The following is a 26572-nucleotide window of genomic DNA, read 5'->3' on the forward strand; positions in this document are numbered from 1 at the left end:
AGAGAACATGTTCACGACATCAGGGTTAAAAAAAACAAAGGCTTTCTTAAACAAGACAGAAAAAGTTCTAACCATAAAGGAAAAGATTGATAAATTCAACTACATTGAAATTAAGGAGTTAGATAGCAGAAGGTTGGCAAGAATCCAACTTCTCTGTGGTCTATAAATCTATTCAGCTTCCCGAAGGCATAAATAACCTTTTTGCATTCATTAAAACTATGTTCTAAGGATACATGCCATAGCTCAAATTCAGCATAAGTTTGGCCCATCTTTGATTTTATCCACTACTGGATTACCAGCACTTCTGGTTTAACCTGAGTATATTTGAATGGGTGTGGTTTACACTTAGAAGTTTTGTGTATGTGCATTGAGCATACTACTTCTCAGAATAATGTGGCCTGCAATTCACAAGCATCACCACGAGCCATCGTCATAGCCACTACTAAGCAATGATCAAGGGATATCACTGAACAACATCTATTCCTTACCTCTGCGCAGTGTTTTTAGTATGTTTATGGTCATTCACACCACAAAGTTCACTCTTGTTCTACCAACTGCTGGGGTTTAGCTATAATTCCCAAAACTACTGGGAGAAATCTGTACCAGTGAAAGCGAAGATAGAAACTCCTAGGGGTAGATCTTCTGCCATGATCAACGTCTAACCCCATGAGAGAAGCTAATCTTTTATTTTCCATATATCTATGAGTTAGTATTGATATCAAAAACCTCCCCCGGGTGGGCTGTAAGTCTTCCACTTTATTTCTCCTCTCATTCTTTCAACCATGCCTTCTTCATCAATATTGTGCTATTTACTCCACCTGTTGACACGTATATAGTGATATATCAATATGGACTAAGGATAATAAAAAAGGAAAATATTGCCCCAAAATGACTTATATTTATGATGATGTAAACTTTTTCAAGAGGATGTTCCTTCTATATACCTAGAGAAATGCTTGTGTTGGCATGAGAGTAACTAATTATAACAACCTGTTACTAACATTAGACGCCCCAAGGATAGGATAGGACCCTCATAAACCTTCAAAGTATTTAGTGTCAGGATAATGAGTATTTGATTAGCATTGTAATTTTAAAATTTCTTTTTTGGCTGAATTGATTTATAATTTTTCCTGTAATAGAAGTGGATAGCTGTACTGAATCAACTATTTTAATAGGACAGATTTGGATAAGTAGTTATTGTTAATGATTCTAAGAGATGTCAATAAAACATAGAAATGACTTGCAACAGATAATTATTACTATTCACTTCCAAATCCAGATTACAAAATAAAAAACTGCAACAAAATAGAAAATAGTTTTCAAGTTCACTGATCACAAAGAATTTCCATATAGTTCGTGGAAAACAATTAATTTACCGTAATCTTTTTATCCACATTAACCTAATGAACCACATAAGACTGCACACATTTAATTCAATTCAATTGAGCGGAAACTTATTGAGCATCTACTACATTCCGGATACTGGAGTTAAAAGGGGAAGCCACATTTCCTTCCCCCAAACAGTTTATAAATGTCCTGATTTCCAGAACAATTATTGGACAAAACATTATTTCTTTCTTATCATCTATGTCGTAACTAGCTAGAAACTGAATGAGAATTCAGTGGAATTCTGTTAAGATTTGTTCTTGTGAAAGACATATTCAGGAGAATCATATGGAATGATGAATATCAAATTTATGATAATGACTATGTCTGTCAGGAGAGGGTTAGATCTGATCAGAGAGAGGTCAGTAGAAGGCTTCAACTATATTTGTTTGGCCTTATTTCATTAGCTGAGTGGTAGGTATGAAACTTCACTGTATTGTTACTCATACTTTTTGTATGTCTTAAATATTCTATTCTACATTTCAAATTACACACATTATTGTCATGATAGAATTAACTCCTCTTAAAAATCTTGATTCCCTACAAATATTTTCCCCAATCCATTTCATAAGACACTGAGAGATGATCCTTGAAATAAAAAGTTCTACAGCAAATGAGTTTAGAAAATTCTCCATGAGGTAAACTAGTATCTTTGCTGCAGGAAATCTCTAAACCTTTCACAACACCTAGCACGAAGCCAGAGCCAGGTACAAAGTGGGTGCTCAGCAAATATTTGCTGAATGAACACAGAAGTGATGTTTATGTGCATGACCAGAATTTCCTTCCTCAATTTCCCAGATACCCCCAATGCATATTCCTAACATTTCAGTCTTTATTTTCAAATGTAATACTAACAGGAATAAAAACAAACACATAAAGACTAAACAAGACAAAGACTGATGTATTAATAAAAACAAGGAGAGGCAGAGAGAGAAAGTGCAAAAAGGCGATGGAGAAACTGGTGGATAGTAAACCAACAGATCATGCGTCCAGTCAAGAGATGGAAGAGACTGACCAAGAGAGAAAATCAGAAATCCGTATGAAGCTCAGAGCAAGCCACTTCAAGCCACTTCTCCATCCTGGTATAGGAGACAATCTGGTCTAGTGGAAGGAGCACTGGACCAGGAGTCCAAGAATTCTGGGTTGCGTTGGTGCCTCTCAGCTGTAAAATTGGGTATCGCTGCAATTCTGATTTTTTTCCAATCTGTAAATTGGGAGAGTTGACTAATCCACGTCTAGAATTCAACCAATTCAACATGGGGCTGTTAATTCATGGGGTTGTTAATTCAACATGGGGCTGTTAATTTTGCAAGACTCACTCTAGGTGGTCAACACTGTTGGCATGGGTTCACTCCTAACCAGTTACAACTATCTGAGATGGGCTCACCCTCATTCTATCCCCTAAGCTAAACAGGCCACCTTTGCCACCGCAGAACTTCATCATTTTAGCTGTGAGCTCTTCTATGCAGCAGGATTTTATTTCTGTTTTCCTTTCTATTTATGAGAATCCCCCACTGGCATTGTAGATTAGTTATATGTTGGGCTGAAATAAAATAAAATAATAATAATAAAAGCAAGCTGGCAATTTCTTTCCAATAGAATATGCTACATATTTCATGAAATAGAAGCCAGAGGAGTTTTATGATTCCTGAACCAAAACCTTCCCCTATCTGGGGACTAAATGGAAGGAAAATACAAAGAGTATATCACAGAAAAATAAACCTGAACATTCGGTCTCCAACCTAAGGGAAATATTCAGGTAATTAATTAGATTAATGGTTTGTTTTGTGTTTTTACGCAAGTTCGTATCCTGACATGCATTTCATAGACTGAGCTCAATGCTAGTTTTCATGGCTATAAATACAGTACATATCAGAGGAGGGGTTTTCTTTTCCCACTAACACTCTTTTTTCAGTGCAGTACGTCTGGCTGGCTCATGCTGTTAGCCTGACAACACCTTCCCTGCCAAGTTTTATTTATATTTTCAAGCCACTTCTCTATCCTGGTATAGGAGACAATCTGGTCTAGTGGAAGGAGCACTGGACCAGGAGTCCAAGAATTCTGGGTTGCGGTGGTGCCTCTCAGCTGTAAAATTCTGTATCGCTGCAATTCTGATTTATTTTTCCAATCTGTAAATTGGGAGAGTTGACTAATCCACGTCTAGAATTCAATCAATCAATCAAAGTCATTTGATTTTCCTTAAAATAACTGCTACAAAGTACAATGGCATGAAGAGTTCAGCCTGATGTGGACTTCCTAAACTTCTTTTCACAAAGAGTAGAAATGTTCAAGGAAATATTTCCAATAAAATAAAACAAAACCGTTGCCTAAAAACCTAAAATGTATATCTTCTTAAAGATAGACCAGATACTATTAGGATACTTAAGTCTCTGGATATCTATCAATGACAGAAAAGGTTTTTTATTATCTAGGGGAAGGATTTTTATCTCATTTAAAGGATAACACTAATAGCTAAGTAACCTTACAAGCTAGGTAATGTTCTAAGCCCTTCATGATAATATTTGTAATCATCAAAATTTTATGAGGTAGGTACTGTTATTTTATTATAAAGAAAACCAAAGCACAGAGAAGTTAGGTGAGTTGGCCAAGGCCACACAGCTTGTGGAGCTGGCGGGGCTGAGGTCTGAAACCAGCAGGGCAGAGCCCAAATCCAGACTTCTTACCACCTGCTATACCACCTTTTAGTCTGAGAATCTCTGCTTATCACATCCAGTAACTGATAAGAGCAGTAATGCAGTCCTGCATTACTAATTACATAATTGATTATTTACTAATTAATTGATGGCTAATTAATTACCCAATTAATAAACTTTTCACACAGTGGATAAACGTGAACCAATACAACCGACACCTGTTAGAAGCTATCACAGAGACACAAGTGTTTAAAGTGTCTACCATCAGCCTCACACCCTGTTGGCAATAAAGCAACACCCATTTTGTGTTGTTAGCATCGAAAAATGGGAAAATATGTAGATTCCTCCATAAAAGTCTATTTCATTATTCCCCATTAAATTTTACAACCACCTGCAAGATAGCTGGTATCACCTCCTCACTCAGACGAAGCATAACACAGTGGTCATGACAGACCCTGGAACCAGAATGGTGGGGTTTAAATCCTGGTTCCATCTTTTATTTGCTATGTAATTGCAGGCCAGTTACCAAATCTCCCTGTACCCCAGTTTCCTAATCTATCAAAAAGAAATGAGAATATAAGTATCTACTTCCTAGGGTTATTTAAAGATTAAATAAGTCAATATATGTAGAATGCATATAAGTACTCCATAAAAATTAATTATTCTTTTTTATTATTATGAGAGGTGACTTGCCAAACATCACTAGGGAGGTAGCTGGATTCAATCCTGGTCTCCCAATTCCAAATGCTACCCTCTTTCTTTAACAGCATACCACACTGTCTATTACTGAAAGTTACCATTCTCTTGAAATCCTGTTATGTGCCAAAGTGCTCAATGAGATGATATTCCCCATAAAAGACTGGCAATGTAGGTAATATTGTCCCTGTTTTGCAGATGATGAAACTGAGGTTCTGAGAGGTTAAGTGATTTATCCAAAATTGCTTAATTCAACCGGTGAACATTCTTTGTCATGGTAAGTCCTAAATAACATTTAAAGTTCCTGACAACAGCCTTTAATTTATGCCATTTTTTAAAGTGCCATCTAAAAGGCATAAATTGTGATTTTCCTGCTTTATTTGCTTTATTAGTTCAAGAGAAGGATTAAATCTCAGCAAAAACAAAATGCGTGACTTAAGTGAATTATCAAAATGAAATGCTGCCTCAATTAGATTTCTTCATCTGCCTGCAGGGTGGCTCCAAGCATCCAAAATCCACTAGGAGCAGTTTTTCAGATGGGTGCTATCAGGTACCAAGCCAAACACCCACCCATGTAAGAAAAATTACTTCGGAGGGCAAAGGGGAGTGAAGCAGCATATTCCTCTCTGGTGTTGGGAGAAGAAAATGAACAATAAGTGATACAATCTCTTCCCTGCAGCCTCGCACAATGGTGTGTCTTGCAAATGAAACATACTGTGAAACAGCTTGTGAGATGAGCGTCATCAACAATAAGTAATTTTTATTCAGATTTTATTGTTGAATACAATGAACATGATTAAATGTTTCAGATATGCCTATACAGGCCTTAAGCAAACCATCACACACACAAAAAAAGAAACCCCACTAAAAATCATCTTCTAAATCTGCTTCAGGAAAGAGATTTAATTGCCAACTTGATGTGTAGAACCGAATTCCCACTTGATAGCAGCACTGTTCCCAAGAAGAGAGTAAGAACACATTTGCACTTCCCACCTCGGCCTCTTTTCTCATCCTTGCAGATCCTCCCAGCGTTGCCAAATAGTTACAAAGTCAGTCCTTTCAAATCGCTGCATTTTGAACTTCCTAAACCTTTAAGAGGGCCTCAGTATATGGAAAAGAACAATAGCGCTTCAAAAGCCATTTCTGGGAGTTCTTCAATACATTTGAATGCCAGGGTTTCAATCAAGGGCATCAGCAGACAATTTCTGATTGCTTAGAAGTTGACTTTTATACAGCTTTGATTAGGTCGCCCTTCTCAATAGGAAATCAAGAAAATCTTTGATCCCTTTCAGTTTCCAGAATTGTCACCAAGCCTTTTCAGGATAGGGAGTGAAGGGGGTGGGGGTCGTCTTGCCACTCACTCTAACCTCCTCCCCACCCCTCCCTATCTTCATGCCAGCGCAATTCAGGACTCAATCCAGAATCACTCATCATTGAAATAATAAAAACAATGGGTGCTAATTCAGGGAGTGGCGATGGTTTATAATTTTATGGATTTCCCGAAGACCTATAATTGACACAGAAATGTACAAACGTGAACCGGATAATTAGGGGGTTCTGGACGTAAGCCACCTTTAAATTATATGATTACTTGGAAACATGTTAAGTGTTGTGAAGTGTAGTGGAACCCCCACACGGCCTTTATTCAAAACCACCAACACTGTGAACGTGCGTCTACCGGGCCAGCGGGAGCGGAGCAGGAGGGCGAGCCGCGGCAGGAGCGGGAGGGTTCCCGCCCCGTCCCCGCGGGCTCGCTTCAAGCCGCTTTGTAGCCTCTCGCCCGCGCGTCCGGCTCGGGGCAGAGAAAGGCGCTCTCCCTTCCGCAAGCTCTCCACTCGCCCCTCTTTCTAACGGAGCCAAACACCAGCGCCAGCATCCAAACGCGCACGCAGGCAGCGGCCCACGCGGGCACGCACCCCAGCCTCGGCGACTCACTCCGGAGCGCACAGGCGCCCGCGCCGCGGCGCTCTCTACTCCGTCCGCGTCCGCCACCGCCACCGCCACCGCCACCGCCGCCGCTGCGAGGCGAGCGGTCGCCAAGCGCCCCGGCCTCCCCACCCTCACCCCATTCCTTCAGACTCTCCCAGCCCGGCGGAAATGCCCCAGCAGACCCCCAACAATGAGGACTTGTGCGTTGCAGTCGGGGGTGGGGGTAGTTTGCCCGAGTGGAATATACACAGTCTGGCGGGTCCAGGAAGAGGCAACGCTGCAGCCAAGTGGCATTGGCCTCGCCAGACAGCTTTCCCTCCTACCCGCCCCCCTACCCCCAATCCAGGCCACCAGCATCACCAAAAAAAGAAAAGAGAAAGCGCCTTAAAAAGTGCAGGGAAAAGACGCGCCCTCCCAGCAGGGGTCACAATAACACACGGCAGGACGCAGCCAGCGGAGGCAGAGTCCCGGCTGCAGCAAGCCACCCGGGCTCTGAAATTTACTTTGTACACTCACCCAATGGCCCCTTTCCGACGCCGCGACACAACCTCCCCCCATCTCGGACTCCCCGACTCCGAGTTCTCTCTGCGGCTGAGACCCCCTTTTATGGCTCCTTTATGAACCGAACCGCGGGGATTTAAAGTTTCCCCAGTAGGAAAAACACTGAGCTCCGCACCCAAGGCAGAGCGTCGAGCCTGGAGCAGAGAGAAGGAAGAGGGGCGGGTGGGGAGGGGAGCAGCAGGGTGGCGGGGGACCTGGGGAGCGGAATGGAGGGGGACGCGCAGCAGAGAACAGAGTCGATGGAGGACCCGAAGTAAGGCGGGGGTCCGCGGAACGCGGGATCCAGCTCCGATGTGCCCACGAAAGGGCTGGGGTCATTGGGGTAGAGCCGGGTTTTGGAGAGGTAGAGGCAGAACCGCAGCGCTGCCGGGGAGCAGGGACGTGAGAACCAGGTTCGGCCAAGTGGGGAAGAGGGTCTGGCCCGGGGCTGTCACCAGCGAGGCAGGGAGGTGGTCTCGGGAGCACAGGTCAGGTTCTGGAGTGGGAGAAGGACGGCTCGGGGATGGATAGAGCCGGGACTGCAGGAGGCAGGGTGCAGGGGGTCCTGCAGAAAGATGAGTGTCTTGGAGATGAGACCGCGTGTGGTCAGAAGTAGGGACGTGGAGGTGAGGGGACACAAGAGAGAGAAGCAGAGGTAGTCCCTTTCCTCCCAGCAAGTGGAGGGAAAGGGCGGAAAACTGCTGCAGTCGCCATCCTCGCAGCACCCCTAGCCAAACTCCCGAGAGGTGCGCCCAGGAGCCCTCCTCCGTGCCCTGGGGCCCCCGCTTAGCCCCCCGTGGGCGCCCGGCGCCGAGTCTCCGCGGGCTACCTGCCCGCGCCGAACTCCGGGGCCGCCGCGTGCCCCGCCGCGCCTCACCTCGGCTCGCCCGGAGCATCCTCCTCCGCTGCCGCAGCCGCGCTGGAAGCGGCTCCCCATGCCCGGCGGGCGGCGGCACTCAGGCGCGCTCTCCAGCCCGGGGAAGCCCCGGCGAGCGCCCAGCTGGGTCCATCCTCCCCGGGAGCCACGGCCCCGCGTCAGAGCTAGGGGAGGAGACCGCCCCCCGCAGACCCGCCTCCTCCCGCGGCCCCCGCCCCGCCGGCCCGGCGCCCCGCGGCGCCGCTCACCTGCTCGCTCGCCGGCCGCCGCTGCCTGGCCGCCCGGGGCGCGCCCCTCGCCCGGGCCTCGCGGTGCCGCTCCCGCCCGGGCGCTCTCCGCGCCGCTCGAGCGCGCTCCGACAGTTAGCCGAGTCGCGGTGGCGACGAGGAGCAGGAAGAGCGAGCGAGCGAGCGAGCGGGGGCGCCGCGGATCGCAGTCGCGCCTCTGGAGCCCCTACGCTCACTCCCCATCCCGGCGTGGAAGGGGGAGAGCCGAGCCGAGAGCATGGGGTCCCCGCCCCGGCTGCGCCCGCGGGGAGGGCTGAGGGACAGGGGGGTTCACAAAGTAGCCAGTGTTTTCACCGCCGCCTCCACCAGCCCCGCCCGGCCTCTCGCATTTTTCTCTAGGGTCTACTCTCCTATCCAAGCCGCTAAACCTACGCGTACCCAAATAGAGTGGCAGTGGGCGAGACCAAGACGCGAGGTTCCGCGAGGGCGTGTGGCCCCCGCGCCCTCTGCAGGAGGGGGCGCTCGCCCCCAGCCGCCGCAGATGCTCGCCGCTGCCGTCTTAACTGCGGCTTGCCAGGCTAAGTTGGGCCGGGGGAGGGAAAAGGCTTCCACGGCTCACGGTTTCCTCAGTCCCAGGGAGGGCCCCGTGCCTCGGAGGGCGTGCAGACCCCTGCTAACCCCGCTTACTCCTCCCGCCCGGGTTCTTAGGAGCCTGGCAGTAGACAAGCCCAGGAGCTGCGCAGAAGGCTCCCGCCAGTGCACCACCAATCGCACCCTACGTCCTAGCTTACAAAGATCCTAGGAAAACCCAATCGCAGAAAATACTGTGTCCGTCTGAAAATCCTTGCACCTGAGTCCGGATTCAGCTCCAGTCGACGCCTGTTGTGTGGCACACCTGTGTCCAGAGGCCTGCCTGCAGGGGGACGAGACGGCCGCTGTGAATCAAAGCAAGGGCTGCCCTGCTGGAGCCGTGCGGAAGAGGCAGGCAACAGTTCCTTAAAAAGTTTATTTTTATTCTTCTTAGGGGCCACGCTCCTGTCTTCCAGCTGTGTAATAATAAAGCTAATGTAGTGGATTTGTATTTTGTGGTTTTTTTATATTTTTATTTTTTTCCCCTCGTAGCTTCTATCACTCACCCATGAAAATTTAATGAAGCATTTAAGGTTGTTACCTCCAGAGTCAATGGGCTAAAAATATTTAGCCTAATGCACTCCTTGTGGAGCCAATAGGTCCATGGCTGGTACATACAAAGTCATCAAGAGACCCTCCCCTTCTCCACGAAATTCACGACCCATTAAACTTATTCTGTAATAACAGCTTCTGTACAAATGGAGGCCTGAGCAAACGGAGGCTGTCATGCGCCTTCTGAAAAGATAGCAATTTACATAGAGACAAGAAAAATTTGTAAGGTCACTGGCAGGATGCAATCTTGGGAGAAGCGTTGATCCGAGGCAACTCCCAGCCAGGTGGGAGGGAGGTCCCATCCCTGATATTACTCAGTTTCTACCTACTTCTGGGTGTGACCAGAGAATCTAACCGTGGGGACCAGGAAAATGGCTCAAATCTTGTCAACTCTCCCAAAGTTCTAGAAAGTGGAAAAAGTTGCCTCCAAACACACTTCTGCACTCTGTAAGAAGTTCGAGCTCACCCAGAAACTCAATTCAAATTAATAAAACACTTAGTTTCCCTTATCTATAAAGGCACACCTGGGGAGTCTGAACTAAATACCAAGAAAACGAACAAATCTCAGAGGTCATATCTGAAATAGCAGGAGGGAGTGTAGAAAACTGTTTTGCACTTCAAGTCGCTGGACAAATGTCAAGCCTCAGGTGATGGAATAAAGTTCAAGTTTTCATTGACTCTACCAAAAAACACTCCAAAGTTTCTCAATGCTTTGAGGACAGCCTTGGAACTTCAAAACCATTTACATGCATTTTAAGACCCTGCAAGTAAGGGCTTTCACCTTGACTTGCCTTCCACCTGTTCTGTTTTCAATTGACATTATGGTTACAGACTTTGAAGGGAATTCAGGATACTGAGTTGGCAGAATAATAGACATGTAAGAGGCTCATGTAAAACTCTACCTCTATTCAGTGTTGGACAAAGTCTACCATAGAAACTGGGCAAATTCCCATGAAATCCAAGAGGGGCAATAAGCACAACTATTCCCAACTCTGGGCTGGGAGAAAGCATAATATGTAGATTCTAACTGTACACAAACTACCCACCTAAGACCTAATGGTCTTCCGAGCTAAGCTAAACTAAATCTTAAGAAAATATTTTAACTTATTGTACTAAACACATCATGAAACAACTCTTCCAAAAGTTAGGATTTTTTTACTTTTGTTCTTTTTTAAATAATGATGTCATTTGTATTAAGTGTGGTATAAGAAAAAGAATCAATAAACATTCCTTTATCATCTACTGTGAGAAACATCATGTAATAAGAACAACAAAGAGATCTATATTGCTTGTTATGTTCCAGGTACAGACTGAGTCCTTTCCGTGTATTAACTCATTTAACCTATACAGCAGCCCAGTGAGACAGGTATTCTTACTGTACTTGGGTCTGATGGGGCTGATTCACCCTTGACAAGTCACCTCTCTGTCCCTCAAAATCCTCACTTTCATAGATGAGCTTCATGAGATTGCTGTGAGCCTTAAATGAGATAATATGTTGAATGTGGATGGCACTGAATAAGTAAACATTTGTTCCATTCCCAGAATAATTCTGAAATAGCTCATTCTATAATATTTCAATAAGCATTTATGGAGTCCATTCTGTATATCAGGCACTGTGCTAGGCATTGGGAACAATGATGATAAACCAGAAACAGATTCTGCCTTTGAGGAGCTCAAGTCAACCGAGTAAAAGGCACAGGCATGAATAGCATGCAGACAGGCAAAAAGGAGTTTTATCAAATTTTACACAATTCATAACAATGCATGTGATCCTCAAGATATTCAAACAGGCAGCCTATGTAAGTGCTGTTTGAAACTGGCCTGTGATCTCAATAAAAACAAAATGTCAAAAATATAAGTCCTATTAGTAATAACTATTCCTCCAAAGAAAGGAATGAAAAGTAGCCCAGTTTGTGTATTAGATATTATTCAAAATTCTGTTTATTCCTACAATTATTTTTTTGTTTTTTGGTTTTTTTTTTCGAGACAGAGTCTCACTCTGTTGCCTTGGCTAGAGTGCTGTAGCGTCAGCCTAGCTCACAACAACCTCAAACTCCTGGGCTCAGGTGATCCTCCTGCCTCAGCCTCCCGAGTAGCTGGGATTACAGGCATGTGCCACCATGCCTGGCTAATTTTTTTATATATATTTTTAGTTGGCCAATTAATTCCTTTGTATTTATAGTAGAGATGGGGTCTCGCTCTTGCTCAGGCTGGTTTCGAACTCCTGACCTTGAGCTATCCGCCCACCTCAGCCTCCCAGAGTGCTAGGATTACAGGTGTGAACCACCGCGCACAGCCTATTCCTACAATTTTTTGAAATATACCTCTCATTAGATGGAGCATAATAAAATGAATTTGTGCTGTAAGCTGCAAAGTTTTCTTTTTTCTAGCTTCTGTTGACAGACATTAGGTTGATTTCATATCTTGCCTTTGTGGATAATGCTGCAACAAACATGGGAGTACAGAGATCTCCTTGAGATACTGATTTTATTCCCTTTGGATATATACCCCAAAGTGGGATCACTGGAACATAAGGTAGTTCTAATTTTATTTTATTTGTTTGAAGAATGACCATATGTTTTCCATAATGGCTGTACCAATTTACAATCCCACTAATGGTGTGCAGAGGTTCCCTTATCTCTGCACCCTGGTCAACACTTGTTATCTTTGTCTTTTTGATAACAGCCATTCTAACAGGTGTAAGGTGATAGCTCATTGTGATTTCCATTGCATATTCCTGATAATTAGTGATACTGAGCACTCTTCCATATACTTGCAGGCCACTTGTGTGTCTTCTTTTAAAAAATATCTGTTTAGGTCCTTTGTCCATTTTTAAATCAGGTTATCTGTCTGGTTTTGTTTGTTTTGTTTTGCTTTGTTTTGTTTTTGCTATTGAGTTAATATGAGTTCCTTATATGTTTTGGACACTAACCCCTTATCAGATATATGGTTTGTAAATATTTTCTCCCATTCCATAGGTTGCCTTTTCTTTTTGTTGATTGTTTCCTTTGCTATGAAGAGGCTTTTAGTCTGATGTGGTCCCACTTGGCTTTTGTTGACTGTGGTTAGGTGTCATGTCCAAAAAATCATTGCCAAGACTAGTGCCAAGGAGTTTTCCCCAGTGTTTTTATCTAGGATTCTCATAGTTTCAGATTGTACATTTAAGTGTTTAGTCCATCTTGAGTTGATTTTTGTGGTAGTGTAAGATAAGGCTCCAATTTCATTCTTTTACAGGTGGATATCCAGATTTTCCAACATGACTTATTGAAGAGAATATCCTTTCTCCTTTGTGTATTCTTGGTGCCTTTGCCTAAGACCAGTTGACTGTATATGCATAGATTTATTTCTCGGCTCTCTATTCTGTTCCATTGGTCTATGGATCAGTTTTTATGTCCATGTGATAACTATTTCTATTACTATAGCTTTGTAATATACTTTGAAATCAGGTAGTGTGATGCTTCTGAGTTTCTTCTTTTTTCTAAAGATTGATTTAAGTATTCATAGTCTTTTGTGATTCCATATGAATTTAAGAATTTTTTTTCTATTTCTGTGAAGAATGTCATTAGAATTTTATAGCAGTTGTATGGAATCTGTAGGTTGCTTTGGGTAGCAGACACTTTAATAATACTAATTCTTCCAAGCCATGGACATGGGATAGCTTTCTATTCATTTGTACCTTGTTCAATTTCTTTCAGTGTTTTACAGTTTTCAGTGTATAGATCTTTCACAGCCTTAAGTTTATTCCTAAGTATTTTATTCTTTTTGATACTATTCTAAATGGAATTGGAGTTTTCCAACACAAATTACTACATAGCCACTATTTGTTAGTCTGCAGGGTTGCACATGCCAGTAATATATATATATGGTAATATTTATACATATGTATATGTAAAGCTCTCAAACTAATGCAATTTTTAATAATGTGCAGTAGGACACACCTACCAAGCTTATTAGAGACATTATATGCTCAGAGTATACTAAATACAGAATGCAAAAAATTTCAAAGGTTAATAGCAAAGTCATGTTCATACTCAGATTCTGTATTTTGAGAAGAAAGTTATATTCTTTATTCAAAAAATATGTTTACTAATTGCTTACTTTATATGAGGCACAATGTTAGGCATTGGCAGAGAAAGAAAACTAAAAACAAGCAAAAAAAAAACTTACTCTCAAACAACTCATAGCCAAGTGAAGCAAACACATCATCCCATCACACTGAAACAAACGCCAAGATATTGCCAAGTATAGGATGCTAAGGAAGCATCAAAGAGGGCTTTTAACCCAGGGTAGCATGTTAAGAGGACTTCATGAAGGAAGTTATATCATCCTGGAAGATAATTGGGTAATCAGGTGAAGTAAGAAAAGATTTTCAGACAAAAAGAAAGAAAGGAAGGGAGGGAGAGTGGGAGGGAAAAGAAGGAAGGAAGGAAGGAAGGAAGGAAGGAAGGAAGGAAGGAAGGGAGGAAGGGAGGAAGGGAGGAAGGGAGGAAGGGAGGAAGGGAGGAAGGGAGGAAGGGAGGAAGGGAGGAAGGGAGGAAGGGAGGAAGGGAGGGAGGGAGGGAGGGAGGCAGGGAGGGAGGGAGGCAGGGAGGGAGGCAGGGAGGCAGGGAGGGAGGGAGGGAAAAAGAAAGAAAGAGAGAATATAAAAAAGGCATAGAAGAGATTCCTCTCTGGGAGGGGCTGTAGTTGACTTTACAGAAAAAAACATTAACAAATTACAAAAAGTCTTATTTACCATGTTCAGGTTTTGGAATTTAGTGAGAAAATAAAGGAATCCACTGAAGACAAAAATATATCAGAAAACAATTATTTTGTAAATCTTACATTAACTTCATTTAAAATGCTTCTCTTGTATGCCCTGGACAAAACTAAAATATCCAATTGCTGATTTTCTTCTGAAGTAAAAATAAAACAAACAAAAAGCAAATAAAAAAAATATTTCTATATGGCATCAACAAAACAGCACATCCCTTCTTTCAGGATGCTGGCCTTGCTTGATTCCAGCGAAAGGCTGTGTGGTGGCACTACTAAACTTGACTCTGGTTTACAATAGCTATAAATAGCATTCCTTGCATTTGTCCAAGGGGGCTGGAGGAGAGCAGCAATAGTGGCAATCGTATTTACGCCACCAATCTCCTTTTTTTTTTTTTTTTTTTTTTTAGGTAAATGCACAGTAGAGATAAAGTGGAGAGCTAAAGTGATTGTCAAAGGGCTCTCATGTCCCAATACAAACCCCTAATTTTTTTCACTCATAAAGTGGAGCTTAAGGTGATGTTAGTGCCTGAAAATAGGAGTAGACTAAAAGCCATCAGAAAATGGCTGAGTTTCTGAAGCCTGCAGAGTATCAGAAGCACAGGAGAATCGGCGTGACACAGCTGCTGCACGTTTTGGGGCTTCTGTGTTAAAGGTATGACAGGCATGTCTTGTTTGTCTCTCTGGGGCCATTCCTCCTTCTTCTGAAAGGGAACCATTCCCCCACCCAATAATTTTTTCTTTTATTTGGTTTTGGCAGACCTGAACTCTCCCCCCAGCTCCAGGGATGCACAGGGGACTCAGTGAAACACATTTCTTGACCACAATTCAGGGTTGGCCAAATGGGTCAACTGTGTATCAAAAGATGAAGCAATTGGAAAATGCTTTTTCTTTATTACTGGACTAGAAACTGGAAAGTTCTGAAGCCTACAGCTACAAAGACCCATTCCATGATAAAAGCCTGTGGAGAATGAAAATAACAGAATAGAAAAAAGGTCTAAGAGTTTGGAAAATAGAGACTTATGAGGACATTGTTGAAGGATTTTGGCTTAGCCATGCCTGAAGCTATCTACCATCTCCACCCAGGTTTTTCTGTTGTATGAGCCAACATATTCCCTCTATTATTAATACTTAAGGCAATTTGAGTTGTTGGGTTTTTTTTTCACTTTCAACCAAAAGAATTCTGTCTAATATACCAGGTATTATATTATACACTGGTTATACGTTATCCAATTTAATACTTAGAGAATTTCAGAAACGCATTTGTATATATTTATACTTGGCCTTGTTCAAAGAAGAACATGAACTCACATTTTATAGGTTGGAAATGAACTCAGAGAGGTTAAGTTATTTACCCAAAGTTACACAGCTAGCCATATAGTTGAAAAATGGAAACTTAAAATGCCATTTATAATAGCACAACACAACACACTTAGAAATAGATCGAACAGAATTTGTGCAAGGTTTCTGCACAAAAACTTACAAAATGTTGATGAAAATAATTAGAGAAGATCCAAATGAATGAAGATGCATATCACATTCATAGTTTGGAAAACTCAATATCGATAAAATGTTGCTTTCCCTCAAATTGAAGTATACATTTAGCACAATCCCAATAAATATCCTAGTATACTTTTTCAAGAAATTGACAAGCTAATTCTATAATGTGTATGGGAATGCAAAGGGACTTGGACTAGCCAAAACAATCCTGAGAAAGAAGAGCAAAGTTAGAGCATCTACCCTACCTGATTTCAAGAATTACTCTAAAACTGCAGTAATCAGGACAGTGTAGTATTGGCATTAAAGACAGATAAATTGGCCAATGGAACAGAATAGAGAATCTAGAAATAAACCAACACATATATAGTCACTTGATTTTTGTTTTTTTCCAAAGGTGGCAATTCAGTTCACTGAGGAAAGGAAAATCTTTAAAACATGGTACTGAAACAAGTGGATACACATTTGGAAAAAAACAACCTCAACCTCTTCCTTACACCATATATAGAATGCAATAGCTAAAATGGTAGGAGTTCCAGAAGAGAACCTTAAAAAATGTCTTTATGATTTGGCAGTATGCATAAGTTTCTTAGAAAGGACACAAAAATCACTGAACACAAAAAAATTGATAAATTGAACTTTATCAAAATATAAAACTTTTGCTGATCAAAAGAAAATATTAAGAAAATGAAATGACAAACCACAAACTTAGAGAAAATATTCACAGTACATATACCTGACAAATGACTTAAATCTAGAAAATATAAGGAAATTGTATTAATTAATAGCAAAAAGACAAACAACCTAAATAAAATGGGCAGAAAACTTGAATAGACAGTTCACAAAAATGACATATAAATAGGCACATGAAAAGGTATACAACATCACTGATCATGAGGAATATGCAAATAAAACTGTAATGAGATACCACTTCACATCCACTAAAATAGCTAAAATGTAAACATCACCTGACAACATCACCTTATATTTGGTGAGGATGTGGAGCTTCCATACATTGCTGGTGAAAATGCAAAATCATATCATCTTTTGGAAAACTATCTGGCATTTTCTTATCAAGTTAAACATACACATACCATAGGAGTACTTGCAGGTATTCCACTCTTAGGTATTTACCCAAGAGAAATAAAACAAGGACATTCTTCCTCCCCTGCCCCTCTCTCTCTCTCTCACACACACATGAAAGTTCATTGCAGCTTTATTCATAATAGGTCAAACTGGAAACAATCCAAATGTCTATGCACAGTAGAATGGGTAAACAAATATGGAATATTCATACAGTGGGATATTACTAAACAAGAAATAAAATACACTACTGACATATATGGCAATATGGATGAATCTTTAAAAATATGTTGAGTGACAGAAGAAAAGTCAGAGCCCAAAGAGGACATTATTATGATTCCATCTACATGAGGATCAAGAACAAGCAAACGAAATCTGCAATGACAAAAATTAAAATAATAGAAAGGGATACAAGGAAATTCCTAGGACAATGGAATATACTCTATCTTTAATGTAGTGTTTATTACATAGGCAAATAGGTCATGCATTGCTTAATGATAAGGATCTTAATGATAAGAATGTTCTGAAAAATGCATTGTTAGGTGATTTCATCATTGTGAGAACATCATACTTACACAAACCCAGATGGTGTAGCCTATTACCCACCAAGGCTATCTAGTATAACCTATTGCTCCTAGGCTACAAATCTGTACAGCACGTTACTGTGCTGAATACTGTAGGCCAATGGTCCCCAACCTTTTTGGCACCAGGGACCAGTTTCATGGAAGACAGTTTTTCCATGGATTGTGGGGAGTGGCGAAGCACTGCAGCCTTGGGTTTGGGTTGGGGACCACTGCTGTAAGCAACTATAACACAATGGTAAGTATTTGTATATCTAAACAGAACTCAACATAGAAAAGGTCCAGTAAAAATACACTATAAGAGATTAAGAATGGTACACCTGTATAGAGCACCTAACATGAATGGAGCTTGCAGGACCGGAAGTGGCTCTGGGTGTTATCAGTGAGTGAGTGGCAAACGAACGTGAAGGCCTAGGGCATCACTGCACACTACTGTGGATTTTATAACCACTACACACCAAGGCCACGCTATATTTATAACACATCTTTCTTTCTTCAATAGTAAAGTTACCTTAGCTTAATGTAACTTTCAAGCTTTTTTCAATAAAACTTTTTGATTCTTGTAATAATACTTACCTGAAAACACAAACATGTGCAGCTGTACAAACACTTTCTCTAGATCTTTATTCTATAAGCTTTTTTCCATTTTTAACTTTTTTTTTTTTTATCTTTTAGACTTTTTTTGTGACAAACTAAGACACAAACGCACACGTTAGCCTCGGCCTACACAGCGGCAGGAACATCGGTGTCACTGCCTTCCATTTCCATATCTTGTCCCACTGGAAGGTCTTCAGAGCAGCACCACGCTCAGACACACGCGGAGCTGTTATCTCCTATTATCCATGCCTTCTTTAGAACACCTCCTGAAAGACCTGCCGGAAGCTATTTTACAGTTAACTTTTTTTATAAGCAGAAGATGAATGCGACGCGCACCAACTGGGGGATGGACACTCTTGAGGCTCTGACTCGAGTGGGGGGAGCAAGGGCAATATATGTAATCTTAACATTTGTACCCCCACAATATGCTGGAAAAAATTTAAAAAAAAAAAAGGAAAAAAAATATGTTTACCAAGAGACCTTGAACTATTAAGAAATTCTTAACGTTTCCCTCCTTGTTTATAATAAAATCCAACTCCAACCAAAAAAAATAAATTAATAAATAAATAATAAAATAATGATTAAACGTATAATGAATACATACACCAGAAACATAGCTATTATCGTTGTCAAGTATTATGTGCTACACATAATTGTGTGTGCTATACTTCTATACAGCTGACAGCACAGTAGGTTTGTTTATACCAACATCACCACACACATAGGAGTAACGCATTGCCCTTTGACACTACAATGGCTGTGACAACGTCACTAGGCAATAGGAATTTTCAGCTCCATTACAATCTTATGATACCACCATTGTTTGGCTGATCAGACTACTCATAAGATCTGCTTATTTCAATATATGTCTACTTTACCTTAGTTTTAAATTTTTTTACAGAAAGCAGGCACCAGAGAAAATGGAGCAGCTGACCAGGCCCACAACCTCTGTGGGCACTGCTCTGTTACAGCTCCACCTAGACATTCTGTGCTGATAGTGCAAGTCCTGAACAAAACGTTATACTCTCAATATAAAAAGAGTGCTTTCTATTGTACATGGCACTGCCATAGCAATAGATGTGTTAAAAATATCCTTTAAATTACATAAAATGCAAGAATGGTTAGATCAAGAAGGGGCGTAGGCCAGTGATGAAGTGCACGCCATCAGGAGGTGGAGAGTTTCCTGGTACAGGAATTAATCAAATAGAGGTTCGTTGATGGCTTGGCAGGAGTTCCATAAGGAAATTCAAGCTTCAGGTGGTGAAAGTGAATGGGGAAAGAGGTCTTGAGCAATGAGACTTTTAAGTTCTCTTTCCAAACCCTGATATTCTGTTATTCCTTGAACAGTTCTTATCCAAAAGCTCTGAAGCCAGAGTCACATTTCAAATGGTTTTCTTCTCTTCTGTCCCCCCCAAAGCCAATGAAGAGGTCACAACTCTATCCTGGAAAGTATAGGTTTCATGGTTGATTTGTATGAAAACCTCACAAAGAAAAAGTCACCACTCTTTCCTCGAAACACACGGATGCAAATCACACTTTATAAAATATTTTTTTAAATAAAAAAGAACGTAATTGCTCATTGAATTGTAATATGAATGCAAATTAACTTACTGTAATTATACTCTGCAATTTTCTACTTTAAAAACTTAGAAAATGGAAGAGACCTGATAAGTAATTTGAACTGTAATTCTTCATTGTGTTCCTTCATTATGCAATGGTTACCATAAGCAATTTGCTCTGTTTTAATGTAAAATGTTTTGAGTTCATACCTTTACATTGGCAGAACTCAAATGAGACCATTCAGTACATACAGATACCCATCCCCCCATGAGTGCACTATAGAAATAATCAAGATAAAATTAATACAGCACAAGGGAATTGTGAAGCATTCTTAATATATTTTCATTTTGGAAACTTCATCATATTAAGTGTTTTTTTATCCCATGCTCTCAATATGTTTTACACAATCAGGGAGTTTCTAACCAAATAGGAGCCAGATGATCAGCATTCATGGCTTTATGGCAAGACTCTGGCATAGATGTTAAGAAAATGGGCTCTACTCACAGCTTTGGCACTAATTGTGCGACCTTCCCCATTTGGCCCTCATTTCCCTCATCTGAAAATTATAAGGTTGGGCTAGGTGATTTCCAGCTTCCATCCCAGCCCCTACAGATTGTTCGGTAGTCACTCTTTGCTTTGCATTGATTCAGCAGCATGAATGACAGGAAATGAATTTCTTATTTAGAATTAATGACCATCTGAATGAACTGTAAACTGTTTGAGTCCAGTCATTCATTGCAAAAGAATGTCTAGCACAAAGATCATCTGAGATGATGCAAATGTAAAAAAATAATAATTGCTCATTTTCATTTTCATGCTAAAAATAATTTGCATGTAGTTTCTTCAATGTGGACTCCATTAACTGCAGGGCGTTGATATAGACAGCTGGAGATGTCATTAAGTGTACGGTGCAGTAGAAAGAGAGTGGGTAAGACCTGGAATCCCACGACTTTGGTTTGGTCTTTCCTGTGACCAATAACCATAGGAGGCCTTGGGAACTTCATCTTCTCTGGATGGTGTGAAGATTAAGCACATAACAAATGGAAAGGCATTTGGTAATTTATATTTGTAAATGTCTCATTTAATCCTCTCAACGCTGTGAAGAAGGTGCTACTGTTCTCACTATTTCCCAGCAAAAAGAAGAAGAAAAGTTAAATAACTTGCTCAGGGCCACAACTTATGACACTGTGTGTCCTGCCAGTCCGGGGGAATAGTAACATCCCTTCATCTTCTGGATAACATTTAATTTTTTTCTCTTGACACATATGAACTTTGTAAAGAAAGGGAACTATTTCCAACTTTGCACAACTAATGGTTCCATGAACCTCCATTTCCTCAGCTGTGAAAAGGAAATAAAAGCACCTATATTTCTACCTAGTATACTTACTCTTCAGTGCCCTGTTTACTTTATCATTCAACCCACGCATCCCTCGCCACCCCATTTCTCCCTTCCTGAAAACCTCAATTCACGTCTAGGAAGTAAATGATTTCTCAAAGGCTGACTTCCACCCTGGGCTCTGGGTTGGACCCAGGACATGAGGCACATCAACCAACACATTCCATCTCCTTGGCCAGAGGGCTTGATTCAGGGGTTCGCAGAGAATTTAACCTTGTCCAATTAGACTGAGTCTCAGCACTTCTGCTGGAAATAATGGGACAAAAATGCCCTCTTTGCCAGATTTGAATGAGGAAGAATATAAATAGCATGTGTAGCCCAGAAAGCAACAGCGTAGGCCCCTAAAGGGAACAGGTCTTAAGATAAAGCTGGCCCCAAGGAAGTTCACACAGGGAGACCAAAAGAAATCACGTCCCTGTCACATCATCACTGAGTCATTGCCTAAGGCCAGCATTACCTTAACAATAATTTGAGTGAACATACCCCTTTTATCATTTAAGCCAGCATTAGTTGCAGTTTTTGCAACTTTCTGCCAAAGCTATGCCATCAACTCAGTAAAGGGGTTTTAAAGATGTAATGAAGTCATGAATGAGAGATTGTAAAGGGCTCCACAAGCATGAGGTTTAATGACGGTGATTATGATAACAGCCACAATGATGATGGAGGGGAAGGGGGAAATGAGTGCCTTTCCGCAAACATGGCACTGGAATTCCGTGTGGATCAGATGTTTTCCTCAGTGGAAAGCAAAATGAGTTTATTTCTCTGTGTCCCCAATTCATTTTGTATCTTCTTCCAGCAGCAAACCCTTCTATACCCTTGACCAAACCACACCCGGCCACAGGTCTTTTCCTGACCACATCTTCCACTTGTCTGTCTCCACTCCTTCGTTATGCTCTTTCCTTCTCCAGAATTATTTTTTCGTATTCCCACTTATTGACATTCTTCCCCATCTGCAAAATCTGGTTTAAATGGAACCTCCTCTGACCATTCTCTCTTCTTTGCTTCCTTTATCTGTTGTGCCTACTTATCTTGATGCCTGCCATGAGTTGGAGCCATTTTTTCACATGTCTGGATCCCCCACTGAAATGGTAATCTCTTAAAGTAGATGCTAAGCTCCTTACAAACTGCAGAGAGACAGAGCTGCATGCAACATCTGCAACTGCACTGATGTCCGGGGCAAATCGGCCGATGTGGTCATAATTCCACCTCGAGCAGTCATCAATCAAAAGCACATGAGGAGTACCTTAGGGAGAGATGCAGACTCCTTGCAACTGGGAATGGCCACACACAATCCAACTGGGGCTTGTGAAGAAAGACAGGTGAGTGGTGACAGAGCAAAGAAGAAAGAAATGAAGGAAGGAAGAATGGAAGGTGGAAGGAATAAAGGAAAGAAAAATGGAAGGTGGAAGGAAGGAAAAAAGGAGGGTGGGAGGAGTATGGATTAGGGAATGTTATCAAGACACTAAGGCAAAATTCTCCATAGCTCTTGTCTGCCATCCTATGCTCTAGGGAAATAAGACATGGTCAGAGGGTCCTGTTAAACATTGCTCTTCTCCAAATAATATCTGCAGGATAATTAGAAGTATAGAGTCTCTCTTATTTGTGTCCCAATTAGCAGTATTATTGTATGTTTATACATATAGAATAAAACATGAATAATGATTGAGTATGCAATCTAAAACTATAGCCTAATTTCTAATCTACACATACCCCTCTGAAACTATGGGGGTATGAATTTGGGTGCATTCTTTTAACTCTCAGCAAATAATAATGGGAATAATAATATCTATAAAATGGGAATAATGATAGCAGACTTCAGTGTCTATTTTAATTATTAAATGAAGTAATATTTGTAAAGATTTGTAATACTACTTGGTACATAATATAATAAATCAGTAGCTGTCAGTGATAGAGATTTCAGTAGCAATCATTAATTTGCAAATGGATTTCTCTCTTTGATTCATGCCACTGTCTCTAGAAAACTGACCCTTAGGATAACAAGCACCCATATTTCAAAGTAAAGCCATGAAAAATTTTGGCAACACTTTTGACAATCATGGTATTCAAACTTCTTAAAATCATGATGTTAGCTGTGCTAGATAAGCACAAAGACATCGGTACTGATTGTATTTGAGCGAGTGTCTTTTCCCTGCAATCAATAGTTGCTGATCATAAAATGTCCTGTGTTTGCAAACATTTACTAGGGTAGCATATTGTAGCAGATCAGATTCAAGGTTATTCCTATAAAGATGTTATTCTCAGGCTCTTGAATTCTCATATGTTTTCCTGAGAGAAAAGGCAGAGAGAGAGCTGGCACGCCCAGAAGTGTCAATGACCCTGGGCCTTACCCATGAAGGAGTACAAGTGACAATGTGAGTGTCATTTGTCACATGTGCATCAATGGAAACTATTTTAGAAACTGCTAATGCAGGTGATTGGAACTATCAAAAGGTTTTGAACATTTGAGAGAGTATAAATTTTCTATAGTAGACACATCATTCTGATGGCAGAAAGAAGGTTTGGGAATGTACCCAACCCACTCTTATTTCAGGGATTTCCTTCCACTCTTTCTCCTACTACCTGGGCAGCACACTCCTACCCAACCAGCACTACCCACAAGCCCTGAGAATAGAAGAGCTTAAAGTCTTGTGTATTCGTTTTAAAATTCAATTAAACAAGTCTATCATGGGTACATAATGTTACTTCTAGAAATAGGCTAACATATCCTGCCAAATTCTAAAAAAGGACACTTAATCAGGGAACCATCCATATCTGGAATCGCTCTATCATAATGTTTAGGCAGTTTAGGGATATATGAGTCTGTAGTTCCTGGTTGTGTGGCATGATCTGAAATGGTCTTACCCGGTTCTCAAGGGTTTGCAGTAGGGAGGCCCAGGTTGTAGGAAGGATTGAGATACTACTATAAACAAAGGACCATAATAAACAGGGGCATTAAAAAGAGTTGCTGTTGGAAACACAAACATTCACAGGCATGTTTCTCTTCAAGGTATTCTCCTTGCTCCCTGAACATGCCATGCACTTTCATATCTCTGGATGTTTTTTCTTATGTCTGTCCATCTGCATGAAATGCCCTTTCCTACCATTTTACCTAATTATTAACATCATTCAAAGCTAGACTCAAATGTAGCTTCTTTGGCACCCTACCAACCCTATTCCAACTCTATTCCAGGCACTATCATTCGCTCTCTCATCTGTATTACTTAATTACATTATGAATGACCCTATCACGGTCATTTCTGAAATACCTGTCCTCCAACAGACTGGAAGGCATCCTTGGAACTTCCCCCTGCCTCCTTGCCCTATGGCAGTAGTTGTGAATTCCCACGCCATGCGAAATCTACCTCTACATGTAACCCAAACCCATTCCCTTTCATCATCCCTCTTGCCATCAGCCTGGACCAAGCCACAGCCATCTCTGCCTAGCACTTCCTGTCCCCTGTTTTTGCTCTTGCTTCTCTATAACACGTGTTCCAAATATTAGCCACAGTAACATTTTAAAAACATAATTCGGATCTTGATGATGATGTGTTAAAAACACATTCGTTATATATCAGAATTTACCACAGTGAATAGAAAACAGTAGGTGCTCAAATTATTTATCAACTCGTATTGCATTGGAGCTCATTTTAAAAAAATATAGGCATATGATATTTTTAGAGCAAACATATGGAAAGGCAACTTCAAGATTAAAGTAGGCAAGCTCCTTGTTTTATAAATGAGAACAGTAGAATTAAGAAAGGTTATCTGACTAACCAAAGGTCACACAGAAAGCCCAAGCTGCAGAATATTGCATTTTATTTATATAATTCCCATACCAGCATCTACTGGGGCATCTTCCCTAAGTACAATCACATCGTCCTAATTAAAATCATCTGCTGCGTTACTGCTCTCTATAGTCTCCAGCACTCATTGTCATTAAACTAGTTAGTATGTGTAGGTCTGCACTGATAATGAAATAAATATTGAACCAAATCCCAAGAATTGTAAGATAAAAACTTTATCCATTCAAATTCCAAGGAATCCAAGAGGGAATATCAACATGAGATAGACATTTACTATATTACATTTTACTTGATTTAATTATGATTTCATTTCTGGTATTCAAATATTTAAGCAGCTTATCAGGTATTATCCCTTCATTTAAGAATTTACCCCAAAATATATGAAAATGCATAGAATCAACCCACTCACTTCAGAACTAAAGCCTTTCCCACTTAATTTCTGACTTAGGGATGACTCCACTTGAAGAATCTCTAATCATTGTGATTTAGGTTTAATGCTTTCCTGCATATTACACAGTGCATGGCAGAAATCACAGCATCTGTTTCCATTAGTACAAAAGGAGTTTCTTGAATCAATATTTATTTCTTTCCTTCTTTCTCTGTATGGGAATGAATGATATAGCTCTGGGAAATCAGAATATCTGATTTCACTTAATTTTATAATTTTAGGCAAGTAAGTTGAACAGTTTGCCACTCACCAATCTGCCTATCCAGACATTCAAGCATGAATTTAATAAGTATTCATTCCAACCTACCTCATCTGCTTACAGAACTCATGTTCTTTTTGTCATTGTGTCCCCAGTATTTCTATCTTCAGCATAGATGCACCATTAACCTATATTAATACTTATCTATGAAATGGACTATATGATAATTGCTAAAATTTGGCATATTATTTCCTTTCAATTTATTACATATGACTACATTTGGATAATCTGGTTGTAGCTGGAGGAATTCAGAAGGTCATTTAGTCAAGTTCCCAGCTGTAGATCAATGTTGAATTACCCACACCTATGTAAGCTTATCCAGTATATCCTTACGTAATCTTGGGAATGGTGTGCTCAAAATCGCCCTTAGAACCTGTTTCTCTGAACATCTATGTCCACTTCTATTTATAAAGCCCATGATTTTAATCATTCATATGTTCATTTATCCAAAAAAATTTCCTGAGTGCCTTCCATGGGAATGAGGCACTGCGCTAGGCACTGATGATAAAGGAATGAAAGACTAGTTCTGTTTCAAAGTCGCTCACAGAACAAGGGGAGAGAAAAACAGACAGTTTTGCAAGATAATGTCCTCAGTACTAACATAGAGATAGCTACTGAGTGCTTTAAATACCCGCTCCTTACAGGCAGATAGGAGCCGGACCGTGCCCAGCAAGTCAGGAGAAGGAGCCTCTGTGAGCCTATTAGAACAAAGGTCACCCCTTAGCTACTGGACTGCTGTATTCACCAGTCGAGTCTCTCCAACCAACTCCTTTCAAGTGACACTGGTCACCCTGTTAAAATTCTCAAAGAAATTCCAAGGAGAGAAATCCTGTGAAGATTTATCTCTCTCTGAGCAACTGCACGGCTACTGCCCAGAGGAGATAAAACCATGTCCCTTTATTTGTGCTCACATTTGCACTCTGTGTCTGCCTCCATCTATTTCATTAGTTTTTTGTTTTTTTTTTTTCAGATGTACTCCTTCTATGGGCTTGTTTCCAGAATGGTCAATAAAGATCCAGAGTCCCAGAGCAAAATATGATAGGATGGTTATAGAATGTGAAACCCAAATCTGATTAGACCATGCCCTTAATTAAAATCATGTACT

The 26572-nt window shown here is 41.0% G+C and overlaps 1 protein-coding gene across 3 annotated transcripts in view; it reads right to left on the reverse strand.

The window, feature by feature from the left end:
* Positions 1–26572, reverse strand: part of DAB1 (DAB adaptor protein 1) — a 1133708-nt gene that overhangs the window by 384453 nt on the left and 722683 nt on the right. The window contains exon 1 of one of the 3 annotated variants that reach the window (XM_075998702.1): positions 8083–8223. The exons of the other annotated variants lie outside the window; for them this stretch is intronic. The gene's annotated coding sequence lies outside the window, so the exon portion shown is untranslated. Of the gene's footprint in view, positions 1–8082; positions 8224–26572 lie in introns of those variants that run through there. 3 annotated transcript variants of the gene reach the window in all.

The sequence above is a fragment of the Microcebus murinus genome, chromosome 2 (assembly GCF_040939455.1).
Source record: "Microcebus murinus isolate Inina chromosome 2, M.murinus_Inina_mat1.0, whole genome shotgun sequence".
Classification (NCBI taxonomy): domain Eukaryota; kingdom Metazoa; phylum Chordata; class Mammalia; order Primates; family Cheirogaleidae; genus Microcebus; species Microcebus murinus.